The 24,569-nt window shown below is 46.7% G+C and overlaps 1 protein-coding gene across 1 annotated transcript in view; it reads left to right on the top strand.

Annotated features, from left to right (window-relative positions):
• LOC124593688 (disco-interacting protein 2 homolog C) overlaps positions 1 to 24,569 on the top strand; it is a 624,780-nt gene that overhangs the window by 218,711 nt on the left and 381,500 nt on the right. The window lies entirely within an intron of this gene.

Raw genomic sequence — 24,569 nt, 5'->3', positions numbered from 1 at the left:
CAATGTCGCGATACGATAAACCGCAATCGCGATAGGCTACAATCCGACCTTTATCAAAGTCGGAAACGTGATGGTACGCATTTCTCCTCCTTACACGAGGCATCACAACAACGTTTCACCAGGCAACGCCGGTCAACTGCTGTTTGTGTATGAGAAATCGGTTGGAACCTTTCCTCATGTCAGCATGTTTTACGCCACCGGCGCCAACCTTGTGTGAATGCTCTGTAAAGCTAATCATTTTGCATATCACAGCATCTTCTTGCTGTCGGTTAAATTTCGCGTCTGTAGCACGTCATCTTCCTGGTGTAGCAATTTTAATGGCCAGTAGTGGAGATGCATGTGTAACTGGAATGGAAGGATCCCAACAACATTCATCGGCCGCATCACAGACACATCGAGGCCCACGGTGCTGGATCAGCCAGTGACTCTCGCACCAACAGAGTTACGCCCGATGTGAGCACTCAGGTCTGCTGGTTACTGTCCAGTGGAGCCCCCCACCTAATACTCACCACGGACAGCGCCTGTCTGGTGCTGTGGCGAAAGCGGTAACAGCAGAGCCCCTCTATTACTGTGTTTCCTTATGGCATCGCGTCCAGTATGCCTAAGTGCTTGCACTAAAATGATTGTTTTGGGAGGAGGGTGTCATACCCCTTCCCTTCTCTAGCCCCTCTTGGCGCTGCGCCTGACTGCATCCTGACGGCAGTCGGCAAGGCTTTTGGTTGACGGAGCCCTTGTGCCGGCATGTTGTACGGTATGGCGTGCGCTTTGTTCTGGCGTTTCTCGCAGGGAGTCTCTGCAGTGATCCGCTTAGGCGGCCGGCTGACGTGACGTGGTGCGGCGTGTGGAACGGGAGCCCACGGTGCGGCCCGGCCTTTGTGATGGGAGGGGCTGAGCGGGGCGGGCCCGGGCACTTGCTATTCAGGCGGCGCGGCCGGCGCGACATCCGACCCCGGCTTCCTGTTTCCTGCAGGCTGCAGCTGCCGGACAGCCGTCTGGCTCCTCGCCGACCCGCCGTGCATTCGCAATCGGCCTTGACACCCCTTCTCCTCCACTCAGGCGCCACCTCTGGATTCACACCGCCAGCTTCCTACAGCCCACAAAAGACTTCCGTACTGTTGACGATCGTAACGGCTTAGACGAGATATCTCGATGGTGCGGTAAGTGGAAAGTCACGATGAACAATGAAAAGTATATGTGTTGTGTTGGCAGGAGAGCCAACACAGTGTTACTAGTGGAGGCCGAAATGCACGCGTTTTAGCTCACGCAGGCTGGCGTGAGGAGGGAAGAACTATACTGACGTGAGGTCTGGAACATGACAAGGAATTAGAATTCAGAAAACGGACGTAATTACTTTGATACTTAACTTTAATCTATTAATCATGAACGTCGCTCTTGACGGTACATGATTCACTATATTATCTGTTCAGAATACATTCTTGAAGAATATGGCGCCTTGCTAGGTCGTAGCAAATGACGTAGCTGAAGGCTATGCTAAACTGTCGTCTCTGCAAATGAGAGCGTATGTAGACAGTGAACCATCGCTAGCAAAGTCGGCTGTGCAACTGGGGCGAGTGCTAGGGAGTCTCTCTAGACTAGACCTGCCGTGTGGCGGCACTCGGTCTGCAATCACTGATAGTGGCGACACGCGGGTCCGACGTATACTAAAGGACCGCGGCCGATTTAAAGGCTACCACCTAACAAGTGTGGTGTCTGGCGGTGACACCACAGTATGGTACTGTGACGCGACAACGCAATCTGTGTGTTTAGCGCGTTGTAAATTTTCAGTTAATTGCTATTAACCAGTTTGGACTATTTAGTCATTATCGAACTATATCCAAATAATTTTATTGCAACATTTCGCAACACCTCTGTCATTAATAAGTTGATGTTCATGTATGAAATGATGTCCGCCCCTGGTAGCTGAGTGGTCAGCGCGACGGAACGTCGTACCTGACGGCCCGGGTTCGATTTCCGGCTGGGTCGGAGATTTTCTCCGCTCAGGAACTGGGTGTTGTGTCGCCCATATCATCATCATTTCATCCCCATCGACATGCAAGTCGCCGAAGTGATGTCAACTCGAAAGACTTGCACCAGGCGGACGGTCTACCCGGCGTGAGGCCCTAGCCACACGGCATTTCCATTTATGAAATGATGTGGCTGTTAAATGCGGTCTGGTGGATTGATTTGTACACTCGGGTGACGTAAGTCATGCCATACATCCTAATATCATGTCGTACCTCCTTTTGCCGGCATGGTGCAGCAGCCCGACGTGGCATGTCGTTGGAAGTCCCCTGCAGAAATACAGGGATTATGACGTATAAATGTTCGATAGGATTCATGTCAGGCGATCAGGATGCCCAAATCATTCGCTCGAATTGCGAAACGGAGTAAATATCGAGGTGCCGCCTGAGTGGTGGGAAGGGGTGTCAACGCCGATTGCGAATGCACGGCGGGTCGGCGAAACCAGTTTCGAACAATTGTGGCCCGTTGACATGCCTCATCGTCATCCATAAAAATTCCATCGTTGTTCGGTAACGTGATGTATATGGATGACTGCAAATGATATCTAGATAGCCTCACGTAACAATTTCCAGTCGACGATTCGGTAATTGTACCAGAGGATCCAGTCTATTCCACACCATTATGGAGCCACCAGCTACTTGCACAATGTGTTGTTGACAACTTTGGCCCATGGTTTCGAGGGGTCTGCGCCACACTCGAGCCCTACCGTCAGCTCTTACCAGCTGAAAACGGGACTCACCTGACCAGGACATGGTTTTCCAATCGTCTAGGGTCCAGCGATTTGGTCAGGAGGCCCGGAGAGCCGCCGCGGGCGGTGTCGTGCTGTTAGCAAAGGCATCCGCGTAGGACATCTGCTACCAGAGCCCATTAACGCCACATTTCGCCGCACCGTCCTAAGGGATACGTTCGTCACACATCCCACATCGATTTCTGCTGCTATTTCGCGCGGTGTCGTTTGTCTGTTAGTACTGACAACTGTAGGCAATTGCCGCTGCTTTTGGTCGTTACGTGAAGGTCTTCGGCCAATGCTTGCCCGTAGGGAGAGAAACTGCATTAATTTTGATGTTTTCAGCACACTCTTGGCACTGCGCATCTCTGAATATTCAATTCCCTAATGATTTCCGGGATGAAATGTCCCATGCTTCTAGCCTCAACTTCACTCCGCGTTCAAAGTCTGTTAATTCCCATCGTGCGACCATAATCACATTGGAAACCTTTTCACATGAATCACCTGAATACAAATAACAGCTCCGCCAATGCACTGCCCTTATATATCCTGTGCACGCGATACTACCGCCATCTGTTCATATCGATATCCCATGACTTTCGTCACCTCATTGTGCGTCACATCTGTTGCGACATATTGCTTACAGGTTACCTGGATGTTGTCTGATAAAGGCTAATAAATTGAAATTTGCCAGCAGCATCCTGTACAGCCCATAACGGACCGTACGTATGTGTTCATGTGAGGTCGTAAACATACACAGAGACCCCGAGTAATTAAAAACATATACATCTCCTTATAGAATCTGGATCCATTCGCTACTACAGTAACAAGTTTGTGAACTTTTTTTTGTCCTATTGATTTAATTTGGAACAGATGAAATTCCATGCCTGACGTATTCCCTTGTGCTTATAACAGTTCTGGTTTGTCAGAACTAAACGAAGAATCACTAGAGCATCATCCGTTGAAGCCACGAAGAGCCGATAAGCTTACGGCTTACCGGAATTGTGTGTTTGCACAGCACACGTCAGGCTGACTTGACAGGTGTCGTGGCAAACACACCTCTACTGTTCCAACTGGACTTGGGTGTAGCCAGCTTAAACAGACACAAGGTAGTGTCGTGCAAGCCAGCTTACAGACTTTAAGAATGAACGGTAAGTTTGCGCCGTTACAGGCTTGTGTGCTACAAAACAGCAATGTGTGAGATACAGCTTCGCATGAGGCTATAGAACGACTAGGAATTCCGAACTTCGACAAAGCAGATTTGGCGAAAAATCTATTAGACGTAGGTACTTCGAGGAATGGCAAAAAAATTGGTGTCATTCAAGTGATCCCTCCAGAACGTGTACAGGAACAATGTAGTAGTTTAATTGAGTATTTTGTATATGTGTTTCTGAAAGTATTAAGACACTCTATCTGCAAGAATACTAAGAATAACTTTTACTTTTAGAGTTGGAAGAGAAGTATTACAAATCACAGTATCTTGTTGTTCATTTGAAGTTTCAACGCCACGGCCGGCCGCGGTGGTCTCGCGGTTCTAGGCGTGCAGTCCGGAACCGCACGGCTGCTACGGTCGCAGGTTCGAATCCTGCCTCGGGCATGGATGTGTGTGATGTCCTTAGGTTAGTTAGGTTTAAGTAGTTCTAAGTTCTAGGGGACTGATGACCACAGCTGTTAAGTCTCATAGTGCTCAGAGCCATTTGAACCATTTTCTCAACGCCACCAAGGTGGTCTTCAGACTGAAGATCAGGAACTCTTAACTGACGGTTTTTCTAACGTGTGGCGGATCCTCATTTGCGTCTTCTGACAGGAAGTATTCTGACGCTGCAAGTGTAATCCATTATGCTATCGACCTTCTCGTGCACTTCTACTCCCGCAGTCTGAGTAACCCGGCTGTCATATAAACAATCAGGCGCGAACTGTGTTGTCCGTGTTTCACACTGCAGTGGCACGGCGAAAGCAGGCCGTGTTAAAGGGGTCGACATCCAAGTGTCGTACGAGTGCACAGGCATGTGCATGCTATTGCATCCATCTAAACGAGGCTTGTGAGGCAATGCGCACTCCCCGATCGTTCGTAGTATCGCTGCCGTAGCGATGAAGTGGGAAGTCCGACCCTTTCTCCTGCGAACACTGAAGATAAGTCTCCGTTAAAGCGTGGAAAAGCTTCGCTCTTGGACTCAACTTTCTGCAACCCTTTCCAACCCTTCTCCCTGTCCTGGACATCGCAACGGGCCATTTGGAAGAAGGGGCGTGGCGTGCTAAGTGCTTTTACCTCTGTGCTCCTCAAACAGCCGTAAGCGGCGACAATCGTCAATGTACTCACGTGTTTATTTAATTTTACCGTCATTAATGAGCTGTATGTTGGAGCAAGAAAATTTTTTAGAAATTCTTTATGGAACGAGTGAGGTTTTAAATTTGCAAGGCTTTCTCCCATTCATCTCTGACTGCAGTTTGTTGGGCGTTTGTACGAAACGTTTCAGTGTTCAGATAGGCCGCCTATCTGTCTTCATGCTGATGCATGTATGGCACGCCCCCAAATGGTTCAAATGGCTCTGAGCACTGTGGGACTTAACATCTTAGGTCATCAGTCCCCTAGAACTTACAATTACGTAAACCTAACTAACCTAAGGACGTCACACACATCCATGCCCGAGGCAGGATTCGAACCTGCGACCGTAGCAGTCCCGCGGTTCCGGACTGAAGCGCCTAGAACCGCACGGCCACCGAGGCCGGCGGCACGCCCCCAAGCTTGGACCGTTGTCGTCATGTGCGAGAGGCTTACTGGCAGACCTTGGATTGGAGAGGATATTTCTTGCTTCTCATGTATCACGGATACAATATTTTAACATATTTTAACTTACTTTAACCTTATTTTGGCATGCTTTGTGGACACTATTTTAACATATTTTAATCGTAATTATGTATGCTTTGTAGACTCGTATTTTAATATGCACCATGAAACGTATGTCCTGAAACCGAGGAGTGCTTTCCTTTATAGAAATAAATAATTTTTGCAACTGTAGCGGATTTTACATTGCCGAAGGTTTTGCGTTGCTCTGATGTTTGAACTACTTACGCAATCATTTTAACGTCGTAGCTATGGTTCAGTTTGGCATTTTTGACCTATAAAAATCATTTTCGTAAGGAACGTAAAAAAGTCTTGGAAGCTACTTTGGATCAAACCTTTTGATTTTTACTTCGATTTCAACACACGGAGCCATGTAGCCATTGTAAGCGACCCATTTCTTTCGTGAATCACCCTGTCTTAGGGTCCTTCCAGTGAATCAGAGTCTGACCTTTGCCTCTCTCTGCCCCCAAAAGGTTGTGTTAGTCTCCGTTTTGTTTGCTTTCGCTATCTCGACCTGTTCGAATGACAGTACCACGTCGGAGTTCAAGCGTAAAGAAAGACAAGAGCGCTTTTAACTGTTTTGTCAGCAGCAAGTACAATGAATCAGGTGAAAGGTGTTCTTGAAAACCATGGCACACATTTCGTATTGCGCATTTTTATACTGTTGTAGATGTGTGGTAAGTGCAAGATATTCGGGACATCGCAATGTGAAGTCAGTTTGAGGCCGAATGTTATTACCTAAAAACACCCGTTATCCAACCCTGAGTAACACTGAAGCATGTTAAATACTAGCCTTCCTTCCTTCCTTCCTGATTTACATCGGCGCCAGAGCTTGGACTTACCTTTGCCTAAGCCGCATGAGATGCGTGGCCGAGTGCCGTACACTTGCCCTTGCACATGCTCGCAGGTCGCAATGCTAAAAAGATGCAGCAGGAGAGGATGCTAGGAGACGGGAGCAAGCTGTCGTATCAAGGTGACAGCTAGCAGCGCTTGTTACACGGGTCATGCGGACGAAGGGAGCGTCCGACCCTGGCGCTGTTTGCCAAATGCAGAGTGGGGCAGGTGCTGCATTCCTGAGGCGCAGGTGCGCTCCGCCATGGCCACCTGTCTTCACCGCAGGACCTGCACACTCTTCTCCCAGCTGCTCTGCAGCGACAAAAACCACTGCTGTGCGACAAGGACGTTGCCCCCTTTCTATGTTACTTGTTCGTTTGCAGTGACACAGGTTTAATGGCTTACATACTGTGGGAAACGCTGTCGAATTGATGGGTGTTGAAGTTATACATCCACGAGAAAGAATTAAAAAGTAAGATACACTGCCAAGTTATGGCCATTTATTAAACCGCATACACATAAGCAAGAAGGCTATGACAACATACAGTGTAAGTTCACTTTTGCATATAGTTCCCAAGAGACTGTAAACATTTCTCGGAACGGGTAACCAGCTTTTCGATTTCGGATGCGTCGGAATCACCACCAGCTACTTTCCTAATCGTTTCGGAATCGTCGTTCACTGTGATCCTCTTTTATCTTGGCGAACAAAAATCATGATAGCATGGCGCTAGGCATATACTGTATGGAGCATGTTGCCATACTTCCCACTTGAATCGCTATAACAGTTCTGACGATTGACAGGCCCCGAGTGCGGTGTTGCGCTGTCGTGCAGCAAAATCACACCGGCGCTCAATTTTCCCCGCCGCTTTTCTTTAATTGCCTTACGGAATAGGTGCAACGTTTGACAATATGAAGCAGAGTTGATTGTCATGCCTGTCGTCGTAAGTATCACTCGCACCACACCCCCATGTCAAAGATCAGTGTTACCATCACCTTCCCTGCTGAAGGTTGGACGTTGGTCGTCTTTCGTTGTGCCGATGTGGTCTGCACACATTCCATCGATGGTTCAAATGGCTCTGAGCACAAAGGGACTCAACTTCTGAGGTCATCAGTCCCCTAGAACTTAAAACTACTTAAACCTAACTAACCTAAGGGCATCACGCACATCCATGCCCGAGGCAGGATTCAAACCTGCGACCGTAGCGGCCGCGCGGTTCCAGACTGTAGCGCCTAGAACCGCACGGCCGCTCCGGCCGGCTTTCATCGATGTTCTCTTTGTTTCGGGAGGGAGTGGGAGGGTGGGAGCATTCTGGCAATTTCCTGCAGTGTTATGCGCTGATCCCCTCTAATGACCAAATCCATTTGTAACGTTACTGGACTGGCAGGCCTGCCTTCATGATATTCTTCAGTGAAAGCCGGCGTCAGATGTCTTTATAATACCAGAGCAAGATACTGCACGCTCACCGTATACAGCAGTGATTTCTCGATGAATGTCCGTGCAATTGAGCCGTTTAGCCCATAGAAACCTGAGCGTTGCATGAGCCTTCAATTTGGAGTGCACATCCAACTGGCGCGCCATTGAACCTAGCCCGCTGTACACAAACAGTGCGACGGGATATCACGTCACCCGTCCTATCAGACATATCAGCCGGGGGAGACAATCGTGGTACACCTTCGCCACCACTCGTAATGTGTTATTTACGATATAAATGTAGATGTAACTGCGTCCAGTAGATGATGCTTTGGGAATCTTGCATAGTCCAATGTTGTGTCTGTGTTGTTGTCGGTAATGTTAAAATGAAAAGTAGGGAAGTCTGACAAATAACTTACAGGACATACGCAACCGACAAACCTAGGAGCAGCAACGACGTGTGAGTTATGAGGAGACGTTCGGGATTTAATCGAGAACACTGACGCGTAGCCAGGTGGTGAACTGTGTACCACACTGAGCGACGTGACACAGTGATAAGACACTGGACTCGCGTTCCGGGAGATTACCGTCCACGTCAATGGTCGGCTATATGAACTTCAATTTTCAGTCGTTTCCGTAAAATAGCTTAACGCAAGTACCGAGATAATTCTTTTCTTCTTGTTCTCCACGTACTGATGGTAAACGTAGTTGCACAAAAGTTAGACACATTTTGGTATTTAGGACGCGCAAGTCGCAAATCTGCATTCAGTCACTGTGAAATACGTCGTTCCTAGCTTCTCTTACATAACCCGAGCCGCATGCCACGTTGGTTTCGTAAAAAGGCCGCTACCAGTTCTCTTTCCGACTATGTCCTTGAGACAGACCTAGTGCACCTTCTGCAACAATCTTATTGTCAACGGCACTTAAAAATACAATCGTCTTTCTTCTTTGCTCCAGAATCTCTTCTACAGCTTAGATTTTGCCGCGTGCTGAGTGACGTCAAGCAGTGGTTAAAGAACTTACTTCACACGTACGGGCCGGGCGAAGTTCAAATCCTCCACTAGTCATCCAATTTTTAGTTAAATCTCGTAACGCGGTATCTTGGCTCGGTACTTCGAAACGGCCACGGTCGAGTTCCTCCCTCCCCCCCCCCTCCTTCAAATCGTTCCTTTCCCAGTCCAAGGTTGTACTCGATTTCGACAAGTATATGCTCCATACGAATGCGACTGCGAAGATGTGCTCCAGATATAGTAGCGTGCGCCTTTTTAAAAATATTTTCATAAATGTAGTTGCGTCAGCATTATAACTGTGACTGGCTGGGATAGATGTACTGATACTACCGAAATATCGAAATATTATCGGTCGAAAGCTCCACTTGTGTGAATGTGGTATCAGTAGCTGCAGTATCCATACTTCCTTAATATTGATGCTGTGTATCCAATTTTGAAATACTTTTTTTCGTGGTACACGTTTCTTTTTATTCGGTTAAAACAATGCCAACGGTGTGTTTACTCGTCCGTTTCTTGCTTGCAATGGTGATATGATTAGTGGTTGCACATTTCACTGGGAGAGCGTAAACGGCCATCAGTGAAACACTACAAGGTTTGCAGCATAAACCAGAGGCAGCTACAAGCCAGAAGGGCGATAGCGTAAGGGCTGTTTTTCCGCTCCCCGCCTCACCCCTCGCAAGCATTCTTGTCAGCCGGCTGCTGTAAACGCCCCTCAGCTTTCTTAATTGTACTGCTTCCAAAATGCGACGCGATTAATGTCGCCTTGCGTGATACCGCGGCAAACAGGTGCCGCTTAGGAAATTAGCTCGCGCACCCTCACAGCACATTCCCCAGAATTAGTCCCTTTCACTCCAAACCAACCAGCTAACACATTCTCCAGAAGTGCACGAGTCAGCAGCTCTTCCATGTAGCCGTTATTATCTCCGTACTGGGAAGCGAGTCGCCGCGGGGCGTCGATAACGCTGCGCCTGGTGCACTGTGAGGGGCAAAGCCGGCGTGACGCTGCCTTACCGAAAACTGTGCTATCAGCGGATGGGGGCAACGGCCAGCTGATAGGTCTGGCTCTCTTCCTGCCCGCGCCACGGCTGCCATATCTGTCGAGGACGCACAGCTGCGGGCTCTCTGGAAACCTGCCGCGGAACCCTTCAGTCGTCTCAGCGGACACAGCATCACATGGTTTTATGAATTTACTTGTCACGACCCAGTAGCAATGAGACGCAGCAGTTTCATGCATCAGTTCATTGGAGATGGACGAACAGATGCCGCTAGGCGAAAACATCGGAGGTCCAGTATGGCCTCAAGTAAAAAATGTAAATGTCGTGTTCGCCGGGTGCAAGTCTTTCGATTTGACGCCACTTCGGCGACTTGCGCGCCGCGGGGATGAAATGATGATGATTAGAACAACAGAACAACCAGTCCCCGAGCGGAGAAAATCTCCGAGCCAGCCGGGAATCGAACCCGGGACCTTAGGATTGACATTCTGTCGCGCTGACCACTTTTTTTTTTTTTAATCTCGCTGTAGTTCGTTGCAATTGTTCGTGGCGGACGTCCCCTGACGCCCATTGAAGTTCGTTATTGATCCATTCGCTCAGTTTTTTTTTTTATTGCAGAGGGCAACTAACCCTCTGACCGAACACACTGAGCTACCGTGCCGGCTCCACTCAGCTACCGGGGACGGACACGGCCTCAAGTGATACTGTATCTTCATCACACCGGACAAAAAATTGGTAAACTCCAGGAGCAATACCGATAATACCGTGCAGCGCCGCCTGTAGACTCGATAATGGCCACATTACGGCGACCAACAGAGTGAGCAAGTTTTTTCATGTTCTCAATATCCAGTTCATTCCAATCATTGATGATTATACCTCGCTGGTGATTTTGACTGCCACGTTTCGCCCGCAGCTGCAAATAGCGTCAGACATTTTCCATGGAATAAACATGTGGTAAGTAAGTCGGCCAATATAGGTGCAATAGGTGCAATAGTCTGGTCCGAGTGTTTGTCAAACCACGGAGGTATGCGTGCAGTCCCGTGAACACCAGTTCCATCATGTTGTAATACTGGGATGCCAGCAACACACTTGTCATGTATATATCGAACTAAAGAGCAAATTTGACCACCGAAAATGTTGCCATAAAGATCATGATTAAAGTGCACGGTAACCTGAACCAGTGATCTCCGTATATTATGCATAGAATACCACCAAAACGTCAAAGAAACCACGATCCAAACACTACGGGTTAAATCCCCAATAAGCAGTCGGTGCTCTCGACGCCTTGCCTAGTTTGTAAAGAGACACGCGCCTTCAGTTAACTACTGTCCAGTTTCTGAGATGTATGGCCAGTGGAAGACGTGCAACTCCGGCAGGTGTGGCTATCGGTTCTAGGCGCTTCAGTCTGGAACCGCGCGTCCGCTATGGTCGCAGGTTAGAATCCTGCCTCGGGCATGGATGTGTGTGTTGTCCTTAGGTTAGTTAGGTTTAAGTACTTCTAAGTTCTAGGGGACTGATGACCTCAGAAGTTAAGTCCCATAGTGCTTAAAGCCATTTGAACCATATAATTGGCTTGTGCAATGCACTCAAATCTAAATACGGATTGGAGGCAGTTGCGTTCGCAGTATTCGCCTGGAAACTGGTTGAGAGGACTTGCATTCAGTGACAGCAGCAAGGCCGGTTTGAAACTGGTTGTCAGTGACAAGGCGAGACGCTAGTTTCCGATCCATGTGTGTTAGGATCTTCCTACGGGCAGTGTTCGTATGCCCTTTTGTTCCTCGTAGACACGTTGGACAGCCGGCATTGATAAACCAACAAATCGGGCAACTTAAAAAAAAAATGGCTCTGAGCCCTATGGGAATTAACTTCTGGGGTCATCAGCCCCCTAGAACTTAGAACTACTTAAATCTAACTAACCTAAGGACATCACAAACATCCATGTCCGAGGCATGATTCGAACCTGTGACCGTAGCGGTCGCGCGGTTCCGGACTGTAGCGCCTAGAACCGCTCGGCCACTCCAGCCGGCTTGGGCAGCTTCATTCAAGGTATTGTCATAGGCGTCCAAACTGGATATCTACTTTCTGCCATTCTGTCACGTCTCCAAGTCGAAAAGTCTTTCTGTCTACATTCCGTACAGCCGCCTGTCACGTAATACATGACTTCGCTGCAATAGTGATGGAGCGTCACGTGACTACCCGTTACCAGTTTATCAACATTTACAGCGCTTCAGAGCGATTAATGTGCTCTTTTAGAGAAAGTGACTAACGTTTTGTCCAGTGAGCGTTTTTTTGTTGTAGCCCATTAGCATTGGAGTCAGACAGCGTTCTTTGTTGAGTGATGAGCTTCCTAGTCGCGTTTCGAGGTCGTCGTCCTGGCTGTTGGCGACGCCAGAGCGGGTTTCAGGTACACCGGTAGAATGGGTCTTCGTCTAGCCTGGAGCTGATTGGTTGGTTTTGTCTAAACTGGTACGTTGTGCTTGGAACCTACTCCGTTAACAGCTGCTTGCTTTTCATCGGACGCAGGCACTTTCTAGCGCCCATTGGAAATAAACTTGTGGTAAGTCTTGGCAGGAAGCAGCACTTCGCAGAGGAATAGTGTTGGCGGGATCACAAAGTGACCTATGAAACTGCCTGCATTCTGCTTCTAGGCCAGTTCGGGCTGAAAGGGTTGCATGTTTAAAACAGTTTCGTGGAACTGCTTGGAACTTACGAAATTGAAGAGCTAGCTAGCACTATGGGTCCATTGTACACAAATACACAGAATATGTCCGTAACAACCTCTGAAATTTTGTCAATGGTGTTCGTATTCGCACTGTATTGTACAGTAAACACTGCGTTATTGCGCTCTGTACCAGCAGGTGACGCCAGCCCTTCAGCGCAGAGCGGAGAACTTAGTCGATCGATCCGAGGGCTTGTTTATTAAGTGTGTATCGGGGTGACGGCCCAGCATCTGGCCGGCTACGAGCACTGGGAAGGTGTGATGAGCGTGAGTCACGAGATCGGCGTAATGAAAGCGGGGAGCGTCCTTCAGCTGTGCACCGGCTGCGTTCGCTCCTTGGCGCTGGGTGGAGGGGGCGAGTTGTAGGCCCGGCCCGCTGCCGCCGGCATTATTTCTGGCGAGCGCCTCGTCCGCCGCTTATCGGCCAGCGCCGCTATAAATACGAGCCGCGCCGGCCTTGCGCGCGCTGCTATCACCGCCTCGTCTCCAAACAGCCGGCCGGCCCGCCAGCCTTTGTAAGCCCTGCCCACTGCCAAAGGCATTGTACGCACGTGCGCTCCAAATAAACGCTTGCTTTTGATACGCCACCACAGGCGGCCGCCCGCCCACAGCAGCTTTGTCATCGCACAATACCACTTTTTATGTTGCCGATGTACACAAAATTTATTTTACGTGTGCGCTTCCCAGCTGCCACTTTTTCCGTCCGAAAATTTCGTTAAGTGTGTGGCTCTCGACGGGGCGTACTTCTAAGGCGTTACACAAAATATCTTCCTCGATTGACGAATTTAGGCACAGGTTGCCCCCGTATGTAGACGCGTCATTTGTGAGGCAGTTAAGCCTTAGCTCTAATTGCCCCTAATTTTTCAGTGTGTCCTCCAAGTCACTTGGGAAAATAACTGTTGATCATGTCTTTTTTTAGTAGACGTTGAGCTTTCATGTCACGAGGATACTGAACCAGAAGAGGGAGGGGGACCGTCAATTGATAGTAGTTTCGCCGTAAATTGCGAAACAGTTTTCAGATTTCAGGGCGCATAGCTCTGGTTACAGTTACCACTAGTGAGTATCCACTAGATATTCCGGCATTCTTTAAACTGATACCGAAGTAGTGATAGATATGTTTGGTGGGGTAGGATGCCAGTTCATATGTGAATATTTTTGTTCTAGGGAAGGATGGAGGTAGAGGGAGGGACAATTACCCTCCTCCTGCTCCATACTTTGTTCTGCCGTGGGGTAGGACCATATTAGTGAAGCATTACATCTATTCTCTCTTATATGTATCATAGTGTGCGTGTGCGTATCGAGCATCTTTTCCCAAAAACTTGAATCGATTTCAGTTAAATTTGGCACAGAGATTGCAGGTCTCATGAGTATCAGCACTGGGGGGATTGTAACCTGCATGCTCCAGTGGGAGCAGAGATATGGGCTAAAGTTTATTTTTCTAGGCTCTTATGTATGGGCTGCTCTGTTTAGGAACAGTATGTCCTGCCAGATTGTCCTGTTATGCAAGGTAGCCTACATGTCAGAGGCAAAAACCGTTTTCCAGCCCCCTCCCCCCAACGTGTAGGCCCACTGCACAGTAGGCATGCTGTACTCGAGTGGTATTGACCTGCTTTAAATGGCAGTCCAGTGGCAAGAAACCGTTTCCTAGCCCCTGACGTGTAGACTGTCCTGCAAGACAGGTACGTTGTGTTGGAGTAGTGTCAGCTTGCATTGAGGTATGGATAGGGAGAGAGGGATGCAGGAGTGGTTGGATAGAGAACAGGGGAAGGAGTGTAGGGACAGAGACAGGAAGAGGAGGAGGATGACGACAGAGTGGTAGAGGAGGAGACAGTGCGTGTAAAGGAGGAGGAGATGGACACCATGAAGAGTTGGTGGAGGAAATGGACAGAGAGAGGGGTGAGGAGGCTATGTACAGAGAAAGAGGTATGAGGAGGGGATGGTCAGAGAGATCGGGAGCTAGACGCAGGTAGGTGGGTGGGTGAGGTGGTCAGAGTGATGGTGGAAGAGGGAGAAAGAGTTGGGAGGAGTGTGGGCAATATTGTTTCAAATGCGTATGTGGGCGAAGTTGTGTGGGTAAGTTCAGTTTGCTAATAAAAGAAAAATTATGCGGAGGACCACATTGCACGGTGATAACTCTGCAAGTTCTTGCATTTTCTCGTGGGGGAACGTTCGTAGTGGTAGTACTGGTGGGACACTGGTGTTTCAGTTTGGTTAGTCTCTTTAACAAAGTGTTGTATTGTTTCCGATAACGCTCACACTGGAAGAATAGATGATTGAAATCACCTTTTGCTGTTGAATCGCACCTACAAATAAGACAACCTTTGACTTCCGTTATTTTGAGGTGACTGAGAGGTAGTCCTGAAGAAAACGCTTCCTTATGAAGGACGAGAGAGGGGAAGGTGGTGTGGGCAGCACTGTGTCGAATGCATATGCGGGCGAAACCGCAGGGGTAAAGGCTGGTTTGGTGACACAAGAAAAATTCCGTGAAAGATGTACAGAGCACATGGCACCGTGATAATTCGGCAAATTCTTGTATTTTGTAGTGCGGGGACTGTGGTAGTGCTGCTGGTGCTGGAGGAAAGTAGGGCGTCAGCCGCATGCCCAAACGCTAAACAGAGATTTTCGGGAATTGTCATGGGTGATGTGAGAATGATTGCAGATAATGTTGCTAGCCAACTTACTTCTTGCTGCGCTTCTTTCCACGCATTGCAGGCCTTCGTTTCAAATTAGGCGCATGGTTGTATACGTTGAAATTTGGGATAAATAAGTGATCGTTGTGCTGGCGCCCTATGCGACAACGTCCAAGTGCTCATTTATGTTTGATGCTTTGGTGCACTGGTAACCAGAGAAAGTTCTTCAGGCACACAAACTGGTGTAGCTCAAACATTGTACGCATACGCGATCACTTTTTTGCTTCAGTCCCTTTGCAGTTGAGCAGATGTTGTGTCTGGATGTCTTTCAGACGTTCAAGTCCAACATTCCTTCCAGTTTGTGTATAGAAACTGATGTACTTTTATCTGCTGTGATGGTTTCTTCGTCTCACAGCGTACTGTAGATGGATTTAAAAATATCACTGTTTTTATCCGCAGTAGTCCAGTGTTTATTTACATAACTTCAGTTTGTCATCTCTACTCCTGGCTTCAACGCCAGTGATTGTAGTGATTTGTCCCAATACGAAATCATCGTTGCCCTTTGATATCGTCTCGCGATATAGACAGCCTCGTTAAGCTTGAAGATTATTTTTGTGCCAATTATGTCCAACGGTGCACCTGTTACTATACTGCATCTATACCTACTTCTGCAGGTGTGGCTGTACGTACAGCAACGAGCACACAGTTACGTCATGTCCGCCCTGCAAGATACTATTGGAGCTTGTTTGCCATTCTCGTCCTCTAACTTACTATGAAGTATTAAGCGTTTATCTGTGTCGCTCAGATGACTATAACGAGTGTTTCTGCCATGAAATGTTGTTTTTGTTGTTATGTGTGAGTATGGAATGAAAGGAAGGAAGAGGTTAAAACGAGCGGCAGCGCAGGAGTATGAAACAAACTGCTCGTACCACTGACTGTTAGACCTTAATATATCCTATCCAACGGCCAGTTACCCTTTGCATTAGGTTTTTTACTGCATAAGACGCTGTGGAAAAGTTTGCAATGTATGTAAAGTCACGAAGCTGGCACGTTCCTTATGATCAAGAATTTCACACTACTGCCCCCCCCCCCCCCCCATTTTCCTCTTCCTCTTGCCGTTTGGTGAAAAACTTGTTGCACTACCGCGATTTGCAGAAATTTCTGCTGTTTCTAAAGTTTTCCTAAGCTGTAGCTGTAATCCTGCACCTTAGAGTCAGGAGAGATTACGCTGTTGTTTGCTTGTCGTCGCGTATTGTCTCAAACTACATTATCGAGTACAGCAGGCCTTCAGTCGAACAAAAATATTAGTTGCTGAGTGTAAAATTCAATCGACGCAGTCGAGCACCCGAAAACATTCAGGGTCGTAGAGATGGCGTCCTACGTCTAGCGAAGGTACAAACTACGGTGCGACCTATGAAGTCATTATGTTAAAGCTGTTTCGATTAGTTCATTAAAAAATGTGTGGGAGGTCACTTAGGTAACATTACCGAGCAGATGGTGCAGGAGGAGGGGGGGGGTTACGGTGGCAATTTAAATCTTCGTTCGGCCACAGAGGTTTAGATTTTCCGAGATTCCTCTAAATCACATAAGGCAAATGGGTTCCCTTGAAACGGCACAGCTGATTTCCTCGATCCGAGGACCGGTCCGTCTCGAATGATTTCGCCGTAAACGGGACTTAAACTTTTTATTCCCTCAGGTAACATCAGTGGTAAATGATGCGATCTCGGTAGCGCAGTCCGTGCTTTTAAAACGGCAGTAGTTAATGATGTACATTGACATTCTTCTTGCACTGGAATTGGCGGAGCAATATAGTGAGCAGTTTGTCTTGGAGGAAATGTTGAATTGTGATACCAGTGTAGAATGTACAGAAAACCAAAGTATCAGATGCGAAAGTTTGGTTTGCAGAACTCTCCAAGTGCTTTTGTATTACGCTGTATCTACAAGGATAAGGTCGCTTGAAGTAGAAGGGCGAGTACTCGTCTCGATTACCAGTTGTCAGTCGCTTACATAACAGCAGTGGATCAACAAGTCTGTTTCTGAAAGCAGCTTCTCTCGTCAGGCCTACTCTAGAAAGTCGGACAGTTAACGTCCGTAATTGGAAAAGCTTGTGATTTAGCGCAGGGTTTGCAAAATCTCGACAGATTGTGAATCAGTGCGGGATTTATGAGCCACTTCTGTTTGCATGAAGTCCAATCTGTTTTAAAATTTGCTGTTGTATACTGACGCTCTCTCCCTCCCTCTCTCTCTCTCTCTCTCTCTCTTTCTCTCTCTCTCTCTCTCTCTCTCTCTCTCTCTCTTTGCCTGTAATATGATCAGAATCTGTCCTGTCATCTGATCCCTTCATATAGTCAAGTTATATCTCAAATTTCTTTTGCCCCCAATTGTATTCAGTATCTCCTCATCTGTTACTCTCGAACATTCAGCACTCTTCTGTAACGCCACATTTCAGAAGCTTCTTGTCTCTTCTAGCCTAACTGCGTATCGTTCACGTTTCACATCCGTATAAGGTACACTGCAAACTTCCTAACAGTTACATTTATATTCGATATTAAAGAATTTCTCTTCTTCAGAAACGCTTTTCGGTTAGTAAGTAGAATTAATTACTGCGTTAATTTGTGGGATTTGAATATGCGATTTCGCTGAGAGATGTTTCAGCATTCGAGTCAGTTGGTGTTACATACTTTCCTAAAGCACATAATTTGTCTTCTGCACCCAGAAGAAAGGAGGTCAAAGTAAATGTATAAGTATTCGTCTCTAACTGTTGCAGCACTCATGTGCTGTTCCGTATCCTTATACAACAAAGTCGCGTTACATAATTTCCAGTGATAATCCTGTGAGTATAAATATTGTATCAGAAACGGAACCACAATGAGTTGTTTGCGACACTGTGGAAGAGAAATTTGAGGAATGCGCATATTTTCTGCTAGTATTTTTGGAGTGATGGCTGTCGTCATTATGGAAATTCTGAGTCCTCACCAAGCATCTCTCACCTTCACCATGAATAATCGATTACTATTTGCTGTTGCAAAATTGTAGCACGTACCTTCAGACTCCATAAAACGATTTTTGATATTTGTTGTCTCCCCGAAGAACTTTCGTAAAGTAGATATTGGTCAGTTCGTCGTCAATTAAGGAAGTATGCAAGCAAGGATGTTTTGATAATTGGTAACAAATTTTAACCACTTACATCGTAATTACGCGGAGTCAAAAATGTACTGGGGCTCCTAGAAGCTGCTCCAAAAATGAACAGAACAGTATCTACGTTAGAGTTTAAAAGCTGCAAAAGCATTTCGTATAATGACGTAACGTCGAGGATGAGCGTGCGTATGATCCTCTGCAACACTAAAACATTTCTGTGATATGTTGCGGTCTTCGCAGTTTCAGAACATAATCTCCGATTTAGTATCTGTAAAGGGTGACAAAAAGATGTAACTGAAGTTCAAGCGATAAGCGTCGTCTCATCGATACGGCGGCCTAATTTGATTAAACACGATATAAAGAGTTTCTCTGCCTTATAAACGTCCACACTTTTTCACACACGTGTTGATGCATTGCATAGTAATGGAACGTGTAGCGGTTTCCTGTCGACTTCGAAAGCTTTTGAAGCAGTTGATTTTTTTCATCTCACAACGTCTGTTCCATTCTTCCTAATTTGTTACAAAATTTAATAATTAATCCATTCCACTATGACATTACTTTCGACTGGCCGTAATAGATTAATCAATTGAAGACAAAAAGTCTGAAAATCAGCCCGTGATCATATTTTGACACTTGATTTTACAGATCCCTCTTTATAACATAAACTTTTACACTTCACGTCCGCCTGCTTAGCTGGGTGGTAACGTGCTCGCCTCACATGCAAGCGGGCCCGGGCTCGATTCCCGGCCGGGTTGGAGATTACCCCGCTCAGGGACTGGGTGTTGTGTTGTCCTCATTATTATTTCATGCTCATCACCGGCACGGAAGTCGCCCAATTTGCCGTCGAATGAAATAAGACTTGCACTTGGCGGCCGAACTTCCCCGAATAGTGGCCTCCCGGCCAACGATGCCATACGCTCATTTATTATCATTTACACTTCACTATTACCGATTTCGGCAGATCATAGGTTAATCTGATTCGGCTCAAAGTTTTCTCTGCAAGTGGCGGTTCTCAACATCTTTGTTAATGTACATGCAAAAATTTTTAAATATACTTCCCGATCTAGATATCGATTCGTTAATCTGAAATTTCATTCGAATCTTGCACAGCGACTCACTGAACAGAAAAGCGTTTCGGATTCCTGTTACGATCTGTAGTTGCATTAGTAGGTGAATTAAAACTAACTCCTTAAGTTCGTGGATAGTGGTGTACCTCACGCAATAAAAGAAATAACAGTATTTCTGGGAGCTGTATAATAGGGTATGCAACGCCAGCGTACTGTTGCCAGACACACTCCATATTGCAGAGCTCTTTGTTGTCGGAGCTGCTGCTGCTGCTGCTGCTGCGTCCTACGATGCGGTCGTCCTTGCGCTGACACCCACTCGCGCACACCTGATGCCTCTGTGTGTCTCTGTCTACGTCTGGGATTCCCACTGCTTCATCGTCCCGTTACTGCGGCGGAGGATAACGCTTGGAATAGAACAGCAGGTACACCAGAAAAGCGTTGAGGCTATTTCCCTCATGGCTGTAAAGCTGGTCTACTGGTAACACGACTCCTCACCCTGTTTTCCAAATAACGGACGTCTCACTGTCGGTTCTTCCTCTCGCTACCTTTGTTTTGTGAAATAGTCCGCAATATGGCGGCAATACAGTGACTGCGTTAGTACTAATAACTGTGACCTTTGTCATAGAGACGAACTCTGCTATCACGAGAGACTGTGACAATTCTTCGCAGCTTGTTGTTGGATCTGAAAAGCTGCTGGCACGTATGCGTTGTGGAGTATCAATGTTAGCTACCTCTTCTCGCAGACATACTCTTATCGCACGAGGAGAAACAAATACTGGTTGTGTGGCTTCGTACATACTGCCTGTACTAGAAGGTGAACAACACAGATTAAAGCAAGGAAGTTCAACAATAGTTCCAATCTTCATTGTCGATATGTTACCGGAGAAATGCTTGGAGAAAGTAAAGATAAACTGCCAGAAGAAAATGTACACCTGGAAAGATGACGTCGATTCTGATCCGATGACGGCATACGCCACCTGAGCATATTAGATGTACTGATACTGATCTCAGCGTCGCCAGCCAACAGGTGGCGTAGTGACATAGCTACCAGAGCGCCATGTGTGTCTACACTTTAATAAGGAATGGTCACAGCCAGCCGGCCGGAATGGCCGAGCGGTTCTAGACCCTTCAGTCCGGAACCGCGTTGATGCTACGGTCGCAAGTTCGAATCCTGCCTCGGGCATGGATGTGGGTGATGCCCTTAGGTTTAAGAAGTTCTAAGTTCTAGGGGACTGATGACCCCAGACGTTAAGTCCCATAGTGCTTCGAGCCATTTGAACCATTTGGTCACAGACAGAAGGCTCAGGTGATGCAGGTGTGTGAAGCGAGCAGGCAATCATGCCGTGGCAGCGTGCTGCTTCGATTTAACAACGATGCTGGTATCAGTGGTCACGTGAACAAATTCACACCCGTAGCCGAGGTTCTGGACGTCCAAGCGGGACAGCAGTGGCAGATGGTACAGCTACCCCTCAGCGTAGGTGAGAGGGCTTGCGAGCTCAGACCTTTCAAGACGAACTGTTGCGAATTCCTTTTTAGCATTAGGACTACCAACACACATCTGTAGCGTGTCTTCCACCTACAGCACAGCATCGACTCGCACGGCTGCTCTGGTGCCGCCACAGGATCTCTTGGAAGACGGAACGGTGTACTGTGATCTTCAGCGACGAAAGCAGATTATGCTGCACGCAAGTAATGACCATTCCCGCGTAAGACGTAGACCTGGTGAGCGCTGTCTCGTAGAGTGCATTCATCCAATACACAGCGGTCCCACTGCAGCCCTTCTGGTCTGAGGTGCCATAAGCTACAACAGTCGTTCACTTTTGGTGTTTCTGGACGAGATACTAACCAGCGCTCGGTGAGTGCGGAATGTTGTTAGACCCGTTCTTTTGCCGTTCTTGCAACAGGAAGGTGATGGGTTGTTCCAGCTCTGGCTGTGAAACTCAACATACTCTGCAAAACGTGCAGTAACTTCAAATGGTTCAAATGGCTCTGAGCACTTTGGGACTTAACATCTGAGATCATCAGTCCCCTAGACTTAGAACTACTGAAACCTAACTTACGTAAGGACATCACACGCATCCATGCCTGAGGCAGGATTCGAACCTGCGACCGTAGCGGTCGCGCGATTCCGGACTGAAGCGCCTAGAACCGCTCGACCACAGCGGCCGGCGTGCAGTAACTTCCCTGGCCAGTACGATCTCCGGACTTGGCTACAGTCGAGCATGTGTGGGATATGATGGAACGAGAAGTGACTCGTGCAACTCGTCAGCAAACAACTCTTACAGAACTATGTGAACAGGTGGAGCAAGAGTGGCATGAAGTATCCCAGGACAGTGTTCACCATCTGTGCGATCGACTGGATGCCACAGTCAGCGTCAGCATTGCCACAAGTGGAGGCTACACCACGTACTAATATCGGCGTTTCAGCAAGGGTCGATACCTGGTACCTCAGAACCGCTTGTGCTACTGATCTGCAAATCTAATCATCTCATGTGCTCCATATGAACTGTTGCAGCAATAAATATTGAGCGAATTGGAAACCTTAAAGGCCGTACTAATTTTTTTTCGGCAGTGTATGATCTGCTTGTCCTTCGATATCAAAAAAGGATTTGACGTCGTGTAAAGAGTAACAATCCCGGAGTGCCCATAAAAGAGAAGCGTGCATAAAGGTGTAGCAAGGGATACTCGCCTGCAGTATGAACACAATACTAGCTTTGTGCTATTGACAAAGGTCATTCATCCTAGTTTCAGGCCAAAACGGGAATCCAGCAAAAGAGTGGCACCACTACTGTTTTGCTCTATCATGGATGAAGAATATCAAGAAATCCCATACACCGTTTAATTACTTGGCTTCTGTTAATGTCGTGATTTGGGGAGTACAATTGAAGTTGGGCATGGTGGAGGGATGAATTCCAAAAATACAATCTCCAAATACGGGACACCAAAACAATAGTACTGTCAGTCAACAGTGAAGGGCGATCAGCAAACGTCAGTCTAAGAAATACTCCTGTATAATATGGAAAGCTTTCTCTACCTCTGAAGGGTAATTTCTCGAGACAGTGTAGCCGCAAAAGAAGCCGTAAGTAGGTTTGATCAGATGTACGTGTTTCTTTGAGCATGATAGACAACTTATATGAAATCCCTAGGGGCCAAGAAAAACAAAATTTTTCTTCAAACCAGTCCTGACATAGGCTAATAAAGAAACTCTCAGTGACTCGTCGGCAAATATGGGCGGCGGACACGATGTTCTTGAATTTCACGATACAGAAAATAAAAGTGGACGAATTCAGAAATGAAAAGGATAGAGAGGGTGCTGGGATTAAGACAGCACTTTTGGAGCCAGTCAGAAAATCTACACTAAAAGTGCTTTGGGCACACGTTAAGTATGGAACCAGAAAGGCCACCTCGAGTAAACCTGGAAAGAGAAGTTGTCTCGTAAGTTGTGCTCATACTGGCAAACTGTTTTCTGGAGAAAGTTACCGTAGAAATCCGTAATTTTTTTTGTTCACATTCTTTTTTCAGTCCAAGCCACTTTAAATGCTTCATCTGCAACAGTAGCGACGGTTGCACCTCTCTCTTACTTAAACATTTGAGTTTCGTCGATGACCAAGCTCTCGTAGCTGGAGGTGTAGATAATGCTCATTACGCTTTTCTAAACTTGAAAAAACAAGGAAAGGGGGCGTAGTAGTAGCAATAAAACAATATTTCTAGGTAGGGCATTAATATGTGACAGAGTACTGAAAGAGAAACGATTGAAGATGGCAAAAAGCTTAAATTTTTTGGTACCATCAAAAGGTTCTGATGCTGTGCGCAGAAGGTTAGTTTCCTCAGTATCTGAAGAAAAATTTTTTGTTCTTCCAGCAACCAGGACGCACAATATCTTCAACTAATGTCTTGTGTTACTAGTAGCAATGCGTTGGTCTAATCGACTGTAATTATTTCATATTACGGTGAACAGTAACTTACGTTTCGATCGGCAATGATGAGTGGTCATTATGTTCGAATTAAATATAAGATATTGTATATATATATATATATATATATATATATATATATATATATATTTTTTTTTTTTTTTTTCTTTTAATGCGTCCGGCTGCAACATGCATTGGGGGCTACTGTGGTTTTTGTCTTTTTCAGAAACCCAGAATGTATAGTTTCGGCTGGTATCTCCGGTAAGCATCTGATGTGTAACTGTTACACGTGAGGGTTAGGGATAGGTTACGGTGGATTATGAACTTAAGGTCAGAAGGCAAGAATTTGGCGTAAGCAGCGCCTCCGAGTGAAAGCTGTTCCACTTAGCCACGGCGTTATTACCGTAAACAAGGAGCTGGCACGCCACTGTTGCGTAGTGTAGATATATAAATTCCTGAAGTCAGGCTGTATGTCATAGTTGACAGCCGGTGAGCCACTGCGCGTAGTCTTGCACAACGAGAAAGTCCTGTTCAGCTGCTTTTACTCGTATTGTGTTAGCGTGCAACCAGATTTTTGTGCTGCTCCTGTAACACTCAACACGTCGCTTTTATAGGCATTCTCGTATGGTTAGACATCTACAGAATATACCAGCTTTGCCGGAAAGTATCAGTTTTACATTCCTACTAGGTTTTCAGTCCCATGACAGAATCTAGGAGTTAAGTTTCAAGGAACGACGACACCTATTTGTTTGCGTAAAACGAAGGAGGCTTTTATCCTAACGTTTCAACTCTAGACAATGAGTCACTTGCCTCAATACAAAGCTGGCAGCCGCGAAAAAGAAGAGAAATACCTTCAGCCAAGCTAATGTCTGTCGGATTTCGTGCGGCAGTGTGTATAGCCAGTGCACTAAGTCAACATAGTGAATGCTACGCCGACGGCTGAAAGTAACCAGTCCGTATAGTAATGAAACGAGGAACTGTGAATTTCAGAAAACTCTTGAGTAAAACTGCAAATTTTCTAACAAATTAACGGGGCGATACGAACAGTTTCTAAATCAAAAATGTTAACGAATATACGCATCACATCAGAAGATATAGGACGGGCCGCATAAGTTGTTGACTCAAATATTTCAGGAACCGTTCAAGGTTAGTCCATGGTGATTTTTTGCATTAAATTGTTAAAGATTGAACGATTATTAATTGGACAATGGTTATTTGGAGAGTGATTTGCAAGCAGAAACTGGAGGAAGTTAGCCAATG

Source organism: Schistocerca americana, chromosome 1, assembly GCF_021461395.2.
Source record: "Schistocerca americana isolate TAMUIC-IGC-003095 chromosome 1, iqSchAmer2.1, whole genome shotgun sequence".
Lineage (NCBI taxonomy): Eukaryota > Metazoa > Arthropoda > Insecta > Orthoptera > Acrididae > Schistocerca > Schistocerca americana.
Note: the sequence above shows the minus strand (reverse complement) of the source record. Positions and strands in the feature narration are given on the sequence as shown.